At 48.0% G+C, this 19425-nt stretch overlaps 1 protein-coding gene across 8 annotated transcripts in view; it reads right to left on the minus strand.

Annotated features, from left to right (window-relative positions):
• Positions 1 to 19425, minus strand: part of CEP15 (centrosomal protein 15) — a 281589-nt gene that overhangs the window by 113972 nt on the left and 148192 nt on the right. The window contains exon 2 of one of the 8 annotated variants that reach the window (XM_085627571.1): positions 5585 to 5725. The exons of 6 other annotated variants lie outside the window; for them this stretch is intronic. The gene's annotated coding sequence lies outside the window, so the exon portion shown is untranslated. Of the gene's footprint in view, positions 1 to 5551; positions 5726 to 19425 lie in introns of all 8 variants that reach the window. One more of the 8 variants, XM_085627573.1, reaches the window with a different exon arrangement.

The raw sequence follows: 19425 nt of genomic DNA on the forward strand, positions 1-19425 counted from the left end.
AAGGCTTTATTGCGAATAATTCAGGATTTGATCAAGACTGGGGTGGTCGAGGAGACAACAGCAAATGTGTGAAATAGCCCCATCCTTCCTATTGTTAAAAAGGCCCCTTTGGAATGTGCAGACGCTACTACTGATGTTTACCATTTTGTGACAGATTTGCGAGAGTTAAATAAAATTGTGGTTCCCCAATATCCTGTGGTGCCCGACATAACAACGATTTTGACTATGATTCCCCCAACTACTAAATTTTACTCAGTCATTGACTTTAAAAATGCTTTCCTTAGCATTCCCATCCATCCCGATAGCCGTCATCTTTTCGGATTTGCAATAGCCGGTCAGAGTTTTAGATTCTGTCGTGCTCCACAAGGCTATACAGAAAGCCCTAGCATTTACAGCCAGGTTTTAAAAAGAACAACTAAATGCATTGGAATTTCCATCTGGCAATGTGTTGCTACAATATGTTGACGATCTTCTGGTGGCCTCAGACACTGAGCAAGGCTGAAAAGAGGCCACGGTTAAATTACTGCACCATTTGCCAACCATGGACACAGGTCTATCGAAGTTTCAGTATTGTCGACAGGAGGTCACCTACTTAGGTCACCTACTGTCCAAGGAGGGTCGCAGACTAACACCAGAACGCATAGCTGCCATAACTAAAATGTCTGTCACTAAGACCCAACGTGAGGTACGCACTCTCCTAGGGATAACCTCATATTGTCGGCAATGGATCCCTAACTTGTCCCTACTAACGAAATCCCTTCTTTACCTCACTACCAAAGATGTGCTTGAGCCTTTGACTTGGACACCTTTGTTATGTGTACATGAGGCCGGCGGTTGCGTGCTTTCAGTACTAGCACAGGGTTTCGGTGGTAAGCAGAGACCCTGCGCTTACTTTTCAGCCATTTTGGGTAATGTCGCCAGAGTGCTCCCGAGCTGTCTGAGAGATGCTGCAGCGGTATCAATCAGACAATCGGCAGGGCTCGTCCTTGACACTGACCTCACAGTGATGGTACCTCATGCTGTGGACATGCTATTGAACAAGACAAAGACACCGCACCTCACCAGTGCACATGTTACTGGATATGAACTGACCCTGTTTCCCCCTGCACATTACCATAAAAAGATGCACCACTTTGAATCCAGCCACGTTACTATCCCTCCCTTCGGAAGGAGAGGACAATGATGTCCATGATTATCTGTTTCAAACAGAAAAAAAGAAGGGACGGGTAGACCTGAATGATGTTCCCTTATCTGACCCCCAAGGGGAACTATATATCGATGGCTCTTGTTTCAAACTGCCGGATGGCACTACTACTGCAGCCTATGCAATCACCACACTACATACTGCAGTTGAGACATCCCGTGTCCCATATCAGTCAGCCCAAGCTGCAGAATTGGTCGCTCTCCTATGGGGCTGTGAATTAAGTGAGGGACTGGCTGTTAATGTCTATAGTGACAGTCAGTATGACTTAGCACATAATTTTGGGCGCCTCTGGGCTGAGAGGGGGTTCCTGACATCTCATGGACAGAAAATACAACATGGCCCCCTAATACTCAGATTGTTATTAGCACTGACACTACCTGACAAACTGGCTATAGTAAAATGCAGTGCACATAAAGCTGTTGTGGACAATGTGGGGAAGGGGAATGCGTTCGCGTACCAGACAGCTAAGGAGACAGCTAGGTCGAAAATGAGTAAAATGTTTGTGGCAGGTCCTGCTAGATGGGTTCCAGACAATGTGATGTTTGAAAACACAGTGGAAAGTGTAAGGGAAAGAAAGAGAGGCAACTGCAGACAAATTGGCAATGTGGAAGGAGAGAACAGGGCGTTTAGACGAGGACGGGTGTGGGACTGATTTGCTAGGTAAACAAAGGTGGTTGTTGCCGAATGTATACGTTTTTTCTGTATTCACCATGGCCCATGACCCGGCCCACATTAGTGCAAAAGGTATTTGTAAACTGTTAGACGCAGTATGGCAGAATGAGTATATCCCTAAAGTTGCAGTACACTTGGTGAGACACTCTACCATTTATCTCAAGCATAATCCTGGAAACTCAGTAAGTGGGTTGAGGCCTACCCAACTAAAGAGAACACGGCTCTGGCAACAGCAAAGGCACTCCGAAAGGAGTATTTCCCACGCTACGGATTGCCAAGTGTGATCTAGAGTGACAATGGGAGCTACTTCAATGCAAAGGTTATTAACTTAGTGTGCAGGGGTTTGCAAATTACGCTAAAATTCCATGCAGCAAATCATCCTCAATCAGCCGACCTTGTTGAAAAATACAATGACATTCTCAAACTGAAACTAGCAAAAATACATGAAAGCAGAGGATTGCACTGGCCAGATGCGCTGCCCCTAGCACTAATGTCGGCAAGGGTGACTGCGCATTCTAGGACTGGATTTTCACCCTATGAAGTGGTCTTCGGGCACCCCACTAATGTATGGGGCGTCCCGTGACCTAAGCGTTTTTCTGAAAACGAATACCCTCTTTTGATTGACTATTTGTATGCCTTGTCAAAAGAAATGCGTTTTGTCCACCAACAGATTATCTGCCGCCCACAACCATTGCCAGAGGGTCCCAGGCATCGAATTCAGCCTGGAGACTTTGTGCTTATTCATCAGTTTCAGCGCAAAACCTGCTTGGATCCGAGGTGGAGAGGCCCCACCCAGGTGCTCCTGGCCACTCGACAGCTGCGAAAGTGGATGGCCGGAAGCACTGGGTGAACACTTCGCATGTAAAGAGGGTGCCTCTTCCATACGATTCCTGGGTGAAGGACAGGATGGCTGACCAGGAAGGGGAGCTGGCCCCCCGCTTTGTTCCCTTTTCAGATGCCCGGCTGAGAGGGGCGCGAACAGACAAGGAGAGTGACGAGGCCTTATTCGAGATGACCCCCCCTTAGATAAGGGCAGCCCAGATACCCCAGCTCCTGGAGCACACACACTTGAGTCTCAATCCCCAGCTGAATGTGAGCTATTACCTTTGTTTGTTGATGAGGAAGTGCCTAGGCGCACAAGGTACAATTTGCGGCCCTGACAGGCCAACGCAGGAGTTAAGGAAGGACTTGAGATTTGGGCACAGGTGCTGTACCTCTGGTGCCTGTTTTAGACTAGAGTGAACAACACTGGTGCACTGCCCTGGACACTGGACAGGATCGTTGAGGGTATTTGACCTGGAAGGAGGTTGCCCTATCCTGAAAAGATTGTTTTAGTAAGGGCCGCAATTGTTATCAGTCAGGTTGCCCTTGCACAGCTCCACCGTGGGAGACAACATTTGATGAACAATAGGAGCCTGCCTGTGAGGCTCTTGAAGGACACAGGAAAGAAGAATATCCCTCTGGATGGTTGTATAGTGGCTCCAATTTCCCCAGTACTTTTCCTTTTATAATGTATCCCTTTGGATGCACTATTCCTGATGAGGACCAGCCTTTTGCAGCTCCAAGCCCCACACCGCATGGCCGTTTGGTCTTCCCGGCCCACAAAGACTAAAGTGATATTTGTAATAATTATTTTGTTTGCTTTGATGTTTGTACTCGGAATACTGTTCTTCCTCGAAGAAAAATATCCTGTGCATGCTTGGATAATTACTACACTGACACCCTATGAACAGATCATTGGCATGCTTGCACACTACAAAGAAGAGCACCGGAAGTCTTATAAAGATAATGTTTTTATTCAGACGCTGCATCAAACACATGCTGTTTATAATATAACAAATTGTGTTGGGAATGTGGGTTATTATCTCCAGTCACACATAAAAGCGAAAGACTGATCCCTGTGCCTCTGGCCTACATTAATGGCTGTGAGGGTTGGTTTGTTCTACTTAGCTTGGTTAGTCCATTCTCCCAGCCTGACTCCCTGGATCTTACGAGACGCAGCTCCCACTCCATGTCGATGAAAGTATATCCTCAGCATAGATTGCCATATGGTACCTCCTCTGACGATGGGCGATTTGATCGATATATTTGAATTCCTGCCTTGCAGCGGTGGATAAGGGTAGAAAGCTCAATAGGACAGGGATAGACAGAGATAGATTATTGCAGTGTAATGTATCAGAACATTATCAATCTTTCCAAACCCGTAACGTTACGGAAGACAAACCTATACCTCTGGAGGTTGCAGATGTACTAGCTCCTTTTTGTGTTCAGGGAATTGGAACAGTGGATGTGGGGAACAGCAGATGCAACACCACATCCATATTGAGAATGCCAAAATGACCACCATTGATCCCACCCCCCCAATGTTTATTTTATTTGTGGTGACTGTGGTTATGTGTGGTTACCCGAGGGATGGTGTGGGCGATGTTACCTTTCCTACCTTCTTCCTCCAGTCTATCTGGCTCCTCCTGACTACCACAGAACTCATCGTCTGCAGCGTAGGGATGTCTCAATTTCCCGAGCTAAGAAAGTTGTTGATCCAGATGACATTGACCAGTCAAATACCTCCCTGCAGGAGTTTACTGATAAAATGAAGGGTCTCATACCTTTCTGGGGCCCCATGTTCAACAGCTGCAACATTCGTCGTCTCGCAAGTGTAGTTGAGGGAGTCATTAATGCTACTGCGGGTATACTGACCAATTTTACAGTTGAGCTCCAAGGTACAAGACCTGTCTCGCTTCAAAATAGAATGGTTTTAGATTATATCCTAGCTGATAGGGTTGGAGCATGTCGTGTTGCTGTGTATATATTCCAGATAGCGCCCCAACTGTCTATTCCGCTATACAGAAATTGCACAAACTTGCCTCAGAAATACATGAGGACAATGGTTCATGGTCTCTCACAGGATGGCTCTGGGGTTTGTTAACGTCCTGGGGTTGGAAGATTCTGCCTGTCCTGATTGGTATTGCAGGTATAATCTTTACTTGTTGCCTGTGCATTCACTGTCTCCCGGTATACTGCACTTACTATGTTACTAAGCTTACACCAATTCCTAGACTTTTTGTTCATGATAATAAAGTCTCCAACATGATGTTGCAAGAAGTTCAGTCAGTTATGCTTATTGATGAAGGCCTGTTTGATTATTGAAATGCTTGCCTTGTTACTACCTTGCTCTGATCGGTAGAGGATTATGTACTGTCTCCTCCCCACTAGAATTGTAAACACCCTGCCGGATAGCAATAAAGGTTTTAGCCACACATACTGAAAGGAGGGTCTGTTAGAATTAAAATTCCCCGTTCTCATACCGCATTCAGCACGTTGTATTACGTTAGCAATGTGTGACTAAAGTACATGTAAATATGCTCACGTTATGCAACCCACTGAGTTATCTCGGTAACATGCAAGCTTTCGTTAGCCTGTGTAACTCCATTTTGTATTTTGTAATCCTTATTAGACTGTCTCTGCTGAGCCTGTGTTAGGCCTTAGAATTCAGCCTAGCTTGCCTCAGCAAAATACTGTATTTCGTTATATTTCTTTACTCTGTCCAAGGCTGCAGCTTGACTTGCTAACAAGACAATTCTTCTTCTTTGCATTCCATTGTATACATGTAGCTCTGCTTTCATGTTAAGAGACGCTGAGACTCGGCACAGTGGCCTTGGGTCACTGATAGCATACCCATCTGGCAGGTGTTAGCTCATCTCTCTGTACCTCCTTTGTTCGTGTCTGACTCAGACCGGTACTTTTCCACCAGAGGCGTGGCCGAAGTCTCCTGAAGGGTTATCTTGAATTAGCGGATGTTGGCCAACCAGTCCCCTCGACATCTTATGGTGATGGTCTGATTGGGCTCCTCTGCAGAAAATAACAATAAATACGTAAGTTTTCATTCTCTACTGTCTGATCGACTCTTCATTTGGGAAGGCAGAGCAGGTGGTCATAAGTACCCACGTGGCCCTAGAAGGCCCCGTCCTTCAGAAAGACCCGGAGATAAATTACATGGCTCAAGAACATAGAAATGACCTGCTCTGACCCAAGAAAGAGAAGATTGACGATTATTGGCCAAGAAGGTGTTGTACGTGTCTTTAACTTTGGCTAGAAAGAAGGAGGTCAACAAATTACAAAGGGATTGACTGGTCATGTTGTGCTTTTTATCAGGAATGGTTGCTAGTTTCTTTACCGAGGTGAACAACTCCTTAGAGGAAATTTTGGATTCCTCGATCTTGTGTCTGACACATTGCATTTTTTCTTTTTGAATTATTTCTTAGTATGTACCACTAGTGCATCCTTAAGTTTCTCTCTCTGTGGTATCATAGTCTAGTCTCCACCTGCATTCTTGACTGCCGCAGATTTGTTTTTGGAGTCTAAGTCCTACGGAGGACTAGGGCTCAGAAGGAGTGGTTCTACGTCTTTTTGGGGCTTTTTTCCTGTGCTAATACATTTACTGTGAAGTTAATCCAATTATGATACTCCGTGGTGGTAATATCTAGATTGTTGGGGGCTATAGGCAGAGCTTGCTCCAGTGTCGAGTTTAGTGTGGTTGCATCTATATTGTGCCAAGGATGTTGTAATCTATTGAAGCTAGGCATGTTAGACATCAAAGGTTTAGTCGGTATTTCCACATTGAACATAAACGCCATGTGACTAGACCATAAGTGTGGTAGTGGGTTGTCAGTGAATATCCCATCCAGCAGGTGACCTTCCGAATGAGTAAGGCTCTTAATTACTGATCTAGGCCTAGGCTAGCCATCAGATGGAAATAAAATCCCCAAAGACTTAATAATCTGAGAAAGTTACTTTAGTTTCCATTAGCTGGCTAAAGGTTTGGGCGTAGGTTGCTCTTGGGCCGGGGAAGGGTGGGGGGAGGGCAATAAACAAGTAGGGTGTTAAATGAATAGTTTTTACTGAGTTCCAATTTGAATGTCAGTACTTCGCATTCAAAGTTGGGAGGAATTGAGGGGAACATGGCTCTAAGGTGGTCATGATAGATTACCGTTAGATCTCCGCCCGCTCCTCCTTGCAGTCCAGCCTAAAGATGCAATAGCCGGCCAGAATTGCTGACACTAGGTCTTGGCCAGATGAAGGGTCTGCCCACGTTTCACGTTTCGGTTATGAAAGCTACAGCAGGGTCTTAGACACAACACAAAAAAAAAAAAACTCTTTAAAAAAAGAAATAAAAAATAAATAAATATCAAAAAAATTTATTATTTTAAAAAAAAACAAAAAAAAAACGGCAAATTCAACTTTATTAGGTCTCTAGCGTTGCGGCGTGCATGCACTGCGCGCTCTGCGAGACATATTGTCTTAGAGGAGATTTCAGAAGTCGAGTGTAAGCCCCTCCCCTTGTTTTCATTGGCTTGCGTCATCGTCCATGCTAAACGCTGGCTTTCGATTGTAAATGAGGCTTCTTAGTCCCTCCTTGTTACCGCCCTGTCTCGTTTTGGGACGGCCCATCCGGACTGGATCTTTTACTTGCGGCGTTACACTGTCTCCTTTAACTAGTCGGTAAGCACTAAAAATATTTTTCCATTCGGCATTGCGCTTTCACTTTAAGAATAGCTGCCGGCCCACCCTGCGAGTGCTGTGTGGGCAGCAGCTATTGTAAAGTTAAAGCAGCATGTCCGGCATGATCCGTATCGTTATCGAGGGCCCGGACCCTGGGGCTTCAAGCTCATCGGTGGAAAGAACTTTGACCAGCCTCTCACCATCGCCAGGGTAAGTGCTCAGTACACCTGTTTTCCCGGGTGCGTGTGCTCTGCTCCCAGCGTCCATTCTTATCTCTGCTTTGCAGCCAGGCCCTCCTTTTATTTCCGACTTCAGAAAGGCTTCTGCAGTCGGGTGCTTCAAACTACCCGCCTACAGTGTGCGAGCGAGGGGGATGCCAAGACGAGCAGGAATACCACCTCCAGCCACCACAGTGGGAGACATGGCAAAACGGCAAGACATCACGTCCTGCTGCCAGAGCGGCTAGTTTGTTACTGTGGAAGGAAGTTGGCTGGTTTACAGGACAGCTTTGCAATAATGGTGCTCGGCTCGTAGAGGAGAGCCTCAGCGCTGCCTGCTGCTCGCAGTGGCCTGAGCCTCCATGTGCTGTTAGCACTACCAGCTGTTATATTAAAAAAATCTTATGACCCTCGTACCGAATTCAGTGATTGCCGAGGGACACGTCAGTGACTTAGTTGCAGCAGCCAAATGGGAGAGAGGCCCTGGAGTAATGCTCTGCTTCTTCAGTCGGAAATATATCACTGATACCATCCCCAGCGAAGGCTCTGCAGGTTAATTTTAAATTAGTACTTTTGAGGGGTGTTATCGTACTGCGTTATGTCCAACCAGATTTTTATTGCTCGACAAACATGATTTTGTTCATTCTAAGATGGCAGTTTGCATTTTCGGTTGTATATCACAGTAAGGAAATTCTTCCCGTGGCCCCATTTTTAGCCACATCGCTTGAAAAGCTGCATTACCTTTGCAGCATATCAGCACCCCCAGCATGTGGTCCTGTCTGTTTTCGGAAAGCACTCCGGCATTTAGAAATGAAAAGTGTTCCAATCCGTACTGAAAACACGGTTTCACATATGGAAGCATTTCAGCCAGAACTGCTCTAACACTCAGCATGTCTTTCCCCAACATAACAGGCACACACTCGCTTCTGCCTCGCTCTCGTGGTTTTCTTGAGGCAATATTGTTGCTTGCAGCATACCAGCCGTTGAACAGTCACTAGACTAAGTAACAAAACAATTCTCGCCTTTTGTGTGTAGGGTGCTTTTGATTAGTCATATTAGTTATCTTACAGAAAAAGCTAAAGTCCTTTATATAAACCGTGTAGCATAGGATCTGTATCAACCTATGCACACCCTGTTTTTCTCTTATAAAAGCAATACTTTCATCCGAGGTTTGAGGTTTTGGATGATGGGCACACATTTTTTTTTTCTTCTAAGGGAAAGACGACCAATAATCAAGTGGTGAGTTTAATGCTAGCAGGGGTATAGCTTACAGTGCTAGAGTGTATGTGGTTTTTTTTGTTACGTATTATCCATCATAGAAATTCAATACTGCTGAGTTTTTTCTTTGTTTAAACCTTCCAATGGTGAAATTATGAGACCAGTCAGACAGCCAGAGAGGGAATGTCTGCAAATGGATATACCACGATTCGTACTTTGGCAGATACCTTTATCTTCCAAACAAGCTTTATTTGATTATGTAGGTTTCTGCAAATCTATATAACGGTGGACATTATCACATTAAAACGAGGCACATTTAAGCATTCATATAGTATGCTTTAAAAGTGGGTAATGTTAACGTTGGAATCTCAGTAGAATATTGAAAGATGTTGGATTCTAGATGATGCGCCTCAACCGTCGTAATATTTTTGCACAGTAACCTTCGAGGCATAATAATACATGTAGCTATGTCGTTGTTGTACCTCAACTAGTTAACCATGCATGCAGTCATGGATACAAATCCCAACAAATCACTGTTACAAATACACTTTGGCAAACAATGTTTACACCAAGCACTATTCTCTCTGCCTCCAGGCACGTTACAGAGCCCATGTTAACCCACCTCGCAGGCTAGCTTTCTACACTCCAGGACTGGCTTGTCTCTACCTGAGGCGGGTACAAGGACTCCTCCAGTGCATCTCTGCTGTAACATTACCCAGTGCTGTGCCGGAAGCTCGGTCTTGGTGGACAATGGGCCCTTAGCCATCCACTGGGTCTGCTCTACTATACCCAGACAGAGGCACACGTTCACGCACAGACAGCGTGCGCACACACTCAGTGTGTGCACACAGAGTGAGTGCACACAGAGTGAGTGCACACAGAGTGAGTGCACACAGAGCGTACACACACACAGAGCGTACACACACACACAGAGCCTGCGCACACACAGTGTACACACAGAGTGCAATAGGTCTCGCATTTGCGAGAGTGATCTATTGGCCCTGTAAATTATAATGCCTTTTATTTATGTGTTTACAAAACCTGCAAGCGGTGGGTAAATGCCGCTTGCAGGTTTATAAAACACATAAACAAAAGGCATTATCATTTACAATGCTTAGTACATGGTCTAGTCTTCCTAAGAATGTACATGTATAATTTGTCTGTTAATTTGCCTTTCTTTGTCTTTCCCTCTCTCCTACTCTTTCTCTCCCTGTCTTCCTCTTTACCCCCTGACAAGTCTTTCATTTTGTCTTTGGAAAGGAAGAAGATGCGTAGTACATGGTCTAGTTTTTCTAAGAATGTACATGTATAAGAATGCTCATACATTCCTATTCTATGTTTCCTCTTGAGTGGGTGTTCTGTTCCAAAGCAGTTAGACTCCTGACTCCTGCTTGGAAGAGTCCGCTCTCCTCTACATCTGCTCTCAAATAAAGGATCTTCTAATCAACCTACCTTGTCCGGCTCCTTCATCTACCACACAATGCCAATAGTTGAAACTCTCGCAAATGTGCGACCTATTGCACTGCAAGTCCTTGTTTTTTATAAGTGATCTGGTGTTTATTAGCATGCAGCAGATAATGTGTGAGTTATGGGAAGGCACTGTAGTGTGGGGGTGAAGAAGGAATGCTCTGAAGTCTCCGCAAATATATTTCAGTAAGAAGATTTATTTCTAAGCCATAAAGTAAGGGAGCCCACGGCAGAGATGCTGGCAGAGATAGGCACCAACAGCAACTGTTGTGGAGGGACAGAACATAGGAGAATGGAATGCAATAAAGATTCTCTAAATGGAATACATGTATTTAAAGGAACAGGAGTAACAAGAATGACATACTACATACCCCCCCATTAACACAAATTAAAATAGCACATAATCTTGAAATTTGATGGGCAATTTACAATTACGTTGGTTGCGTACAACTCCCTCATTGGAAGAAGTTTGAGAAGGCAAAATATCCCTTGGGGAACATGGAGGGGAATTAAGAGTGGGTGTAGCAAAATTATCAGATTCAAAATGTGTAATGTCAAAACCAGGACCAAAAGTGAAATCAGAATCATTTTCATCTTCTCTGTTGGCATATAGTTTGTTAAAAATTTGAACTTGAGATTTGGTAACCTTGACAACATTGTTCTTACTCCACCATCCTCTGTTTTCTAAAAGAACAGATGGTTTAGTAACTCTAATAACACGAACAGGCAAAGTAAACCTAGATTGACCTTTACACAATTTATAAGGTTTCTTAATGAGAACCCAATCGTTAACTTTGAGATCAATATGGTGAAATTTAGATCCACCATCATAAAATCTCTTTTGTAGTAACTGTTTATTTTCAACAGTATTTTTGGTAGTTTGAAGATCTGTTATCACATTTCTTTTCTTTTCCAAATCAGACCCTGCAGCTAAATTGCTGAACCATTTAGGCATAAGTTTAGACTTAGCTTTTCTGCATCTGAGAGCCTAAAACGGTGTAACATTAGTAGTAGAATGGGGTGTATTGAGATATGCCCATATTTTACTTTGTAAAAAAACAGCAACATCAACATTAGATGCGAGAGCAGTTTGAACTCCTTCTTTTATGAACCAGTTTGCTCTCTCAACAAGTCCATTTGAATAAGGGCTGTACAAAGCAACTTGGTAATGTTGTACTTCATGACTTTGTAAGAAATTGGTAACTTGACTAGAGATAAAAGGTTGGCCATTGTCAGTAACACAATTTGGAGCACCTTCAATTTTAAAAATATTTTGTAGAAAAGATATGACTGTAGCAGAATTCGCTGCTTGCACAAAGGAGTAAATCCATTTTGAATGGTAATCAATGGCAACAATACAATATCTTTTGTCTGATGGTAGTAAAGTGAATGGACCTGAAAAGTTCAACGCAATTTTATCCCAAGGAAGATCAGGAAATGGCACAGGAAATAAGGGTTTTTTGTTAGTTTTCCAGTGTTTATCAGAAACAACACAGGTGGGACAATTCTCTATAAAAAAGACTTACTTGTTTGTCTAAGCTTGGCCACCAATAACTACTTTTAAGTTTCTTACAAGTTGCAGAAATGCCTAAATGACCCTCATGAGCAATATTAATGATTTTATTTCTTAACGCAGTTGGAGGAACAAAAAGTCCATCCCTGACACAAACCCCATTTTCAAATGACAGTTCCTCACTGATTTGTGCAAAAATTTCAACTCATTAATAAGACTTTTGGTATTGGGCCATTTAGTTTTGAGGTAGATTTCTACATTTTTAAGAGTCTCATCTAGTGCCATAGCAGATGCCCATTCATCTTGAGTGATGTGGTTAGAACACATAGCCACAGCATCAATTAAACCAACAACACAGTCTTTATGAAAACGGTCCTCGCCTTCACTACAATCCGGAAGTGGAATACGAGAAAGACAGTCTGCACGTACATTTTTCCCTCCTTGAATGTATTTAATCATAAGGTTGTACTCTTGTAATTTTGAGAGTAGTCTTACTAGTCTAGCAGACGATTTGCCTAAACCATTACCTGAAAGTAGAGACACCAATGGTTTGTGGTCAGTGAATACTTCACAAGGAACTCCCCAAATATATGTTTTGAACTTCTGAACAGACCAAACAATGGCAAGAGCCTCACGTTCAATAGTACTATAGTTGCATTCGGTGGGTGTTAAGGCACGGGATGCGAAGGCAATGGTACTCTCTTTACCATCCACCCACTGGCCAAACACTGCCCCGAGGCATTTTTGGCTAGCATCCACTAACATGAAAGGACTGGCTTTTGGAACGAAAGGGTGTAATGCAGGCGCATTTATGACTAAAAGTTTCACTTTTTCGAAAATCTCTTGAAGTGTGTCAGACCAAACAAAGTTGCAACCTTTCTTTAGTAGACATCTTAATGGTTGTATTAACTGAGCATAGACAGGAACAAACCTGGTGTACTATTCACAAAGGCCAAGGAAAGAAAACAAAGCGTCTTTATCAGTCGGAGGGGGAGCATCGCGTATAGCTTCAGTGTTGCAAAATTTGGGTTTGATACCTTGCCTAGGTATTCAACTTCACAAACAATTAATTTACATTTGTTGGCTTTTATGGTCATGAGCTTATTTAGCAAAATAGAGAATACTTTGTTGAGGATAAGTAAGTGCTCCTCTTTGGTTTCCGTGTGGATTAAGATGTCATCTTGAAATGCCTGTACTTGAGTCAATTCACCGAAGAGATTGTCCATGAGCTTTTGGAAAATGCTCGCAGCTAATGCGAGGCCAAAAGGTAATCACAAGTATTTAAAGGCACCAAAGGGCGTCACAAAAGCAGTGAGTAGTCGGGAATTAGATGAGAGTTGGATTTGGTCATAGGCCGAATGTAAATCAATGGTGGAGAAAAATGTAGATTTACCAATATTGGCTAACATTTCATGTATATGTGGTAAAGGGTGACAATCAACCAGGATGTTTTGATTGAGAGATCTTAGGTCAACACATAGCCTGAGATCGCCTGTCTTTTTTTTCCTGCAAAACTACCGGGGAAATCCATTCAGAGGCATCCACAGGGGCAATAATACCTTCAGATTGGTTAAAAGAGTTTTTAGATCATCTCTGACACTGAGGGAAATAGGCCTAACTTTATGCACTATGGGAATGGCATTTTTCTTCAATAGAATAGTATGTTCAAATCCTTTGACTGTGCCAACTGAATTCTTAAACACATTGGGAAAAGATAGTACAAATTTATCAACAACGGAGTCCTGATCACTAATAGATAATATACTGGAGGGTAGTTCACCCAGTATGATGGGAGGATCTTGTCCGGGACGCAGAATGATGCCTAAAAGAGCAAGGTCCTTCCATCCTATGATATTTCTTCCTTTGACTGCTACATATACTTTTGTTTTGATTGATCTGCCTAGGCACGCAAGTATGTCCCAAAAATATCCTACTAAATCAATATCTTGCTCGCCAAAAGCTTTTGGGTTAATGTCTGGAGCAATTAATGGTACACTGTTAGGCCATAGCTCGTAAAATGTAGTGTCTGTAAGGATGGTGACCAGGGCAACTGAATCTGCCATGGCAGGAATAATATTGTTATCAATAGATATATCAATAAACGGCCCTTTGATAGGCTTGTCAGAACACTCAGGGACATCAATCGCAACTACAATGTTAGTAAATTGGGAAGTGCACTCTTGAACTTCAGGTGTGTCTACAGAAACATTTGCAATTCTGACTCTGTTAGAGTTGCTATTGAAAACAGTGTTGGTTCTTTTGTTGCATACACTTTGAAAATGTCTAAATTTCTGACATCTAACACCTTTTTTCCCTAATGCAGGATAAGCAGGATTGTTTCCTATATGGTTTCTTGAACCACACCGGAAACAAATTAATTGGGTCCTTGTGGGTTGACTTCTAATACATTTTCTTTCAGAATTTTGTTTCGAATTTATAGCACAAATAGTATTTCCTTCAGAAACAAAATTCATAGTTTGAGGGATATCAGAGGTAACAGTCTGTGTGGTATTTTGAGTAGAAAAAGTAAGGGGTTGATTACTGGATAAAACTTTGAATGTGACAATTGATCTCTCGATACTTTTAGCGATATCAATTGTTTCAGCCAAAGTCGGGTTGCAAGAAGTAAGGAGACGTTCTTGTATTTTTTTGGAGTGACAATAGAACACAAACAGATCCCTTATATAGGTGTCAACATTAGAACCAAAATCACATTTTTCTGCTAGAACTCTTAAACTTGATATATAATCTTCTACAGATTCCTCTGAGGATTGTTTGCACATTGCAAAATTAAATCTCTCTAAAAGAACACTTGTTGAGTCAGAGTATATGTTGGAGGGAGGACCACCGGGGAGCCGGGGGGGCTACTCCGGGGCACCTTCCTACCGCAAAGTTATAGCCGAGCGCCGCCGAGAAGCCTCCTAGGAGAGGTCCTTCTCCTGTGATCGTACTAGGCCCAGTAACACCACTACACAGGACTCCGTATCAGTTGCTTATCTTGGTACTTTATCAATGGTAGCACATTCAATATATTTACAGGGGGATCGAGTGATCCAGAAGAGTCTCAATGTCTTTGTGGGGGTAGGGTAGCGGGACAGTCTTAGTACCAGCCTGGTACGGGGAGGCTCTGCGCCAGACCTTGAGTGCTGGTCTCAAAGCAGCTCGGACGTGGGGAGCTGCGACGGCGTCTGCAGGGCTCGGGTGGTAGTTCCGCTTGGGTCGAGCCGTGACACAGTCAGCAGGGCTCCGGTGGTAGGTCCGCTTCGGTCGAGCCTCGACGAGGTCAGCTGGGCTCTGATGGTAAGTTCAACAAGGTCGGGCCGCGACAGCGTCAGCAGGGCCCCAAAGGTTCGTGAAGGTCTTTTAAGCACGATGGAGCCGCGACGTCGTCAGCAGGGCTCGGAGTGTAGTTTCAGGATGAGTCTTTCTCCGTAGGGTCAGCCGCGATCCGATCAGCAGGGCTCTGGACTCCGGGATACAACTACTGTCTTGTTGCCGGGTCGCCCCAGATATAGGTCTGGAGCCCTTTGATGTCCGGACCCTTGCGCCCGGGGGGGCGGAGAGGCCGGATCGGGAGTGGCCAGACGCCCAGCAGGAGAGGCGCCAGGCCCAAGAGAGCTGTGGGGCGATCGCACCTAGGTGTGGAAGGACGGTTGGGGGTCCCATCGATACTGCCCTCCGCCAGGAGTGGGGAGGTGTTCACGTGGTATCCCCCTGGCCAAGGGTTGGCGCCCTGATGTCGGGCCTCGCTGGGACCGAGACCGGGTGGAGCGGGGTCACGTAGAGTCACGTACAGTCCAAAATGGAGGAGCCCCGAGGTGCATGGGACCTCGTGCGGCTTAGCGAGGGGGAACAGGACCACGCCACGAGGCAGGCTCCAACACGCGTCCCCCCCAGCTGAAGGCAGGGAGAGTCACCCATCTCCTTGGGGGTTCTCCTCGCCGAGGCAGAAGAATCTGGACAGGCCGTCGGCATTGGCGTGGTCGTTGCCGGGCCGGTGCTCCACGGTGAAGTCCATCCCTTGCAGCGAGATGGACCATCGCAACAACTTGGGGTTCTCGCCCCGCATTTGCATTAGCCACCGCAAGGGCCGGTGGTCAGTTTGGACTCTGAAGTGGGTGCCGAAAAGGTAGGGCCGGAGCTTCTTGAGAGCCCATACCACGGCGAAGGCTTCCCGCTCAATGGTGCTCCACCTCTGTTCTCGTGGCAGCAGTCGGCGGCTGATGAAGGGCACAGGTCGGTCGTGGCCCTCGGTGTCCATCTGGGAGAGGACCGCCCCGACCCCGTACTCCGAGGCATCGGTCTGAAACACAAATTCCTTACTGTAGTCAGGGGCCTGTAGCACAGGGGCAGCACACATGGCCGCCTTGAGGGCTTCAAAAGCGGTCTGACAGCGGGGCGTCCAGTGCACCGCCTTGGGCTGTTTCTTGGAAGTGAGCTCTGTGAGGGGCCCCACAATACTGCCATAATCCTTAATAAATCGCCGGTAGTAGCCTGTGAGGCCTAAGAAGGCCCGGACAGCGGTTTGGGTTGCGGGGGGCTCCCACGCCTGGATGGCATCGACCTTTAACTGGAGGGGCGCCACCTGGCCACTCCCCACCTGGTGGCCCAGATAGGTCACAGTTCCTTGACTGATCTGGCACTTGCTGGCCTTAATCGTGAGCCCGGCCCTTTGGAGAGCGGCCAGGACTTCTCCGAGGTGTCCTAGGTGCGCGGCCCAGTGGTTGCTGAAGACGGCAATGTCGTCGAGGTAGGCCGCGCTGAAAGCTTCTAGCCCGCCCAGGACCTTGTTCACCAGCCTCTGGAAGGTCGCTGGGGCGTTCTTCATACCGAAGGGCATCACCCGAAAGTGGTAGTGCCCATCGGGGGTGGAAAAAGCGGATCGTTCCTGGGCGCCGGGGGGTGAGCTTGATCTGCCAGTACCCAGCGGTGAGATCAAAGGTGCTTAGGTAGCGGGCGGCCCCTAAGCGATCGATCAGCTCGTCTGCCCGTGGCAGGGGGTGGGCGTCGGTCTTGGTGACTGCGTTCAGGCCCCGGTAGTCTACACAAAATCTAAGTTCCGGGGGGGTGCCGGGGGCGGCGGCCTTCGGCACCAAGACCACAGGGCTGGCCCACGGGCTGTCGGATGGCTCGATGACTCCGAGGGCGAGCATCTTGGAGACCTCGGTCTGTATGCAGGCTCGGACTCGGTCGGGTACTCTGAAGGCGCGGTGTCGCACAGGGGGGCTGTCCCCGGTGTCCACGTCGTGGACGCACCAGGGGGTCACCCCGGGCGTGAGAGAGAAGAGGGCAGCGAAGGGTTGCAGCAGCTTCCGGCAGTCATGGCGCTGTTCTGGTGTCAGGGTGGCGGAGAGGTGGACGCCCTCCAAGGAGCCGTCTTGGCCCGAGGACCCCAGGAGGTTTGGTAGGGGCTCGGAGTCGCTTTCGCCCCCATCGTCGGTAGCCAGCAGCAGGCTTAGTTCAGTTCGGGCAAAGTGGCTTCGAGGTTGGCTTCTGCCAGGGCCCGGAACTTCCGAGTCTGGTTCCGCAGGGTCAGGAGGTACCGGTAGACGTCGGGGGGGGGGCATCTTGGACGTTCGCCTCCCAGCCCTCTTTGATCAGGCTGAGGGGCCCTCGGACGGGGTGCCCATACAATAGTTCGAAGGGGCTGAAGCCCAGGGATTTCTGTGGTACCTCTCGATAGGCGAACAGGAGGCAGGGCAGCAGGACGTCCCATCTCCTCCTCAGGGGCTCCTCCAGGCCCTTGATCATCCCCTTCAAGGTTCTGTTGAACCGCTCGACCAGTCCGTTCCCCTGGGGGTGGTAAGGGGTGGTGAATTTGTAGGTGACCCCACATTGTTGCCAGAGGGATCTCATGTACCTCGAAATAAAATTTGTACCCCTGTCGCTCACCACTTCTCGGGGGAACCCCACCCTGGAGAAGATGCCCATCAGGGCCCGGCCCACCACTGGAGCTGTCACAGTGCGGAGTGGGATGGCCTCGGGGTATCGGGTGGCGTGGTCGACCAGTACCAGGATGAAGCGGTGTCCCAGGGCGGTTCGGGGGTCGAGGGGCCCCACGATGTCGATCCCTACGCGTTCGAACGGGGTGTGGACGGCCGGAAACGGTTGGAGGGGGGCCTTGACTCGTCCCCCAGTCTTTCCGCTAGCTTGGCAGGTCGGGCAGGACCGGCAGTGGTGGTCCACGTCTCTCCGCATTCGGGGCCAGTAGAAATGGGTCACTAGGCGGCTGTAAGTTTCGTCTCGCCCGAGGTGTCCGGCGAGGGGCACGTCATGCGCCAGGTTCAGGAGGAACTCTCGGAATCGGAGGGGAACCACCAACACCCGGCCGGCTCCTAGTTCGGCGACTTTCTGCTCGCTATACAATAAGTCATTGTCCCAATAGATCCAGTGGGTTCCCGTGGGGTCCCCCGAGGCCTGGGCGGCCGCTTGCTGTCGGGCCCCCTCGAGGGATGGGCAGGCCTTCTGCTCTCGCTGGAATTGTTCGCGGGTGGGGCCCCCGTCGTGGCGCCACTGGGCCAGCTCGGGGATCTCGCTGAGGGAGGCGGCCTCGTCGGGGGAAAGTTCGGAGGGTCCGGCCTCATCGTCAGGTTCCTCCGTGCCGGATGAGGGTGGCAGTTCTTGACCCGTAGGCTCGTCGGGGGCCGCGGCAGCGGCTGGTTGGGCGGTCATGGACCGGGTGGTGGCGCAGGCCCACTCGGGCAGCCCTAGCATCCCCAGATGCTCTCAGCGCTCCACCTGGGTCCAGGGGGAGCTCTCTAGGTCGTTCCCCAGGAGGCAGTCCACCGGGGCGTCGTCGCGGACAGTTACTTTTAGAGTGCCTGACACTCCTCCCCACTCGAAGGGGATCCTGGCCATCCGGCACATGCTTTCGGTGTTGTCCGCGGTCCGGACAGGGCATAGGACATGAGGCAGGATTTGTTCGGGGGTCACCAGGTGGCAGCAGACAGCGGTCACACTGGCCCCAGTGTCCCGGAAGGCTTCGGCCCGTTGTCCATTAATGGTGACCCACTGCTGGTACTTCTGGGTGTTGCTTGGGATGGCAGCTCGGGGCACCATTTCTTGGGGGCCCAGGCATACGAGGGACATGGCAGCTGGTTACCACTCGGGGGGCCCACCCTCGCGGTTTTCCTCCTCTTCCTCTCCTTCCCCCAGGGCTGCGGCGGCTATATGTCGGGGAGGGGGCCCAGCGGTTCCGTTCCGTCGGTTCACGGGGCAGGCCGGGTCACTCGCATAGTGGCCTGTCTGTTGGCAGCCGAAGCAGGTCACTGTTGGTCGTGGTCCAGGCCTGGCGATGGGGGTCCCTCTTCGGACCAGGGTCGGGGACGTGTGGTTGGCGGCTTGGCCTCGTGGCGGGCTTCTGGGCGGCCCAGCCGGGAATTCTCGACTGCGGTGGGACCCCCCTCCTCCGCCCCGCTGGCGAGGAGGTCCCGTGGTACTCCGTTGGTAGTCCCCCACGGGGTTCCGGGGGACCCGGGTGTTGACCCATCGGTTGGCTTCGGCGGCGAGCTTCCGGGGCTCGGTCAGCTTACTGTCCAGGAGGTGTTGCCTTAGTTCCACAAAGCAGTTGTTGGCGAGGTGCTCCCAGACAATGAGGTCGAACAGTTCGTTGTACGAGGTGACCTTGCTCCCTT

Source organism: Triturus cristatus, chromosome 9 (assembly GCF_964204655.1).
Source record: "Triturus cristatus chromosome 9, aTriCri1.1, whole genome shotgun sequence".
NCBI classification, from domain to species: Eukaryota; Metazoa; Chordata; class Amphibia; order Caudata; family Salamandridae; genus Triturus; species Triturus cristatus.